We start from the raw sequence: 2,015 nt of genomic DNA on the forward strand, positions 1-2,015 counted from the left end.
CTGGGTTGTAAGATGAGTGAGAAATGGATATTAATATGTGACGATTTGGAGGTGTTTCTGTCACACTATCTGAAGACAGAGTAGGAGATGCTTTACCATCTGAAGTCAGTATAAGAGAGGATGTACAGGACAGCAAGATGGAGATAATCTTTTCCATGGAGTCCAAAACCTTCCTCCAGGTTGAGAACAGGCTCCAGGCTGATTTGGCAATCCTTTGACTACCTGCTTTCTCTACTCTGGCTTCACTGAGTAAAAAATACCAACAATGACTCAGAACTCCTTCGTTTTCCTATGCCTCTGCAGGGCTTGCAATGAAGTCTAATAAAAGCAGAAAGTGCGAGAAGGAAGCCTCTGAAGTGGGAATGCTGTTAGGCTGGCCCATGAAAGACGAGTGCTATGGGCAGTAAAATGAGCTAAGAAGGAAAACATGATGAATGTTTTCTCAGCTTTACACAGGAAGGTCCCCCTTTCACTATCCCACGAAGCGCTGCACGCCTGCCTGGAGAAAGCAAGGAGATCAGAAGATCCGGGTAGGGCTTGACTCAGGGATTGTGGCCACTGAGCTATTTCTGGGCCCCTGGCTGGGGCAGGGGTGCATTGTGGGGATGTAACTCGACTCCTCCGTCCCCTCCCAGCCCACACTGGTGCTTCCTGAAGCTCCCAGCGAGATATGAGAGGAAATCCTAAAGTTTGACAAGTCACACAGCCAGGACACTCACACAGGAAAAGGGAATCCAGAGTCATCATGCCGGGAGCAGCAAGCAGATGATGGGATTTCACTTAGGACAGCGAACATCTTCGACCACTGCCCCACTGCCACAGTTCAGTGATCCCAACAAAGACGTGTCTTTCCCGTGCCTCCAGCTGGAATAGGCTCTTTTCCCCTCAGTTTATGTGGTTCCCACAAATTCTTCTAGGCACAGTTCAAGTTCAGCTTCCACGAACTCATCGCTTTTTATTTTATTCCCCATAAATCCCATTTTCGGAAAGCTATAGTAGGGGAAATCCCTGAGTAGGAGCCCTGTCTTTGTTATTTACTGTCTCTCTGATTTTGCATACATTGCTAACTTCTATGAGTTTTAGTTTCTGCACCTATAAAATAGGGATTGAAATACAAATCCTGTAGGGATTATAGGATATTGCCTTGCATAATGTGTAACATGTAATAAACACTCAATAAAAATTAGTTTTCTCCTGAAATTCTGAAGCATAGAAGGCCTTCACCACCAATTTAATATTTTTACTGTTCATTTCTTCATATGCATATACTTTCACCACTTCCATTTTTTTACCTTTAAGAAAAAAAATTCCTATATACTTATAGTACATAAAACAGTTCTGAGAATACTGTAGTCTTGCAAGGTATATTTTAAATATTTTTGTTTTATTTTTTTATTAGTTTGATTATTAATTGGTTGTTTGATCATTAGTTATAATCTTTCATCAAAGTCAGATAGGAGGGGTGCCTCTCACTCTCTGCTAAGCAAGTCATGGAGATATGACTTTATTGAGGTCATGTAAAAGATAGATTCAGATTTGAGGACTCTCCCAATGACTCTAGTCCCAGAAGATTTTGGCAAATAAGAGGCAATGCTAAAAAGCCACCATAAGTCCAAAAATGACTGGCCTTAGTTGAAGCAAGACAAGCAGAACATATTTTCCAGAAAAGACATGGCAGCTCTCAGTAAGAGTTCGAATCAGCAAATTCTAAGATAATGTCTGCATTTACACCAGTTCAAATATCGCCCACTAAATCAGAGCTCTAGAAAAACCCATCTAAATAATTCTTCACCTTCATTCCCTAGTCATGTTCTATCATCCAATTCAATTTCTTCAAAGTAATTATGACAATCCGAAAGCACGCATTTACTTGCTACTCTGTTCAGTATCAGTCTCCACCAGATCATGAGCTTCGTGAAGGCAGGGACATCTCTAATTGTTCACTGCTAAGACTTCAGCACCTTGAGCAGCACTTGGCACAGTGGCATTAAGTAAAAAAAAAAAAAAAAAAAAAA

The sequence above is a fragment of the Fukomys damarensis genome, unplaced genomic scaffold (assembly GCF_012274545.1).
Source record: "Fukomys damarensis isolate Sample0158 unplaced genomic scaffold, DMR_v1.0_HiC HiC_scaffold_33, whole genome shotgun sequence".
Lineage (NCBI taxonomy): Eukaryota > Metazoa > Chordata > Mammalia > Rodentia > Bathyergidae > Fukomys > Fukomys damarensis.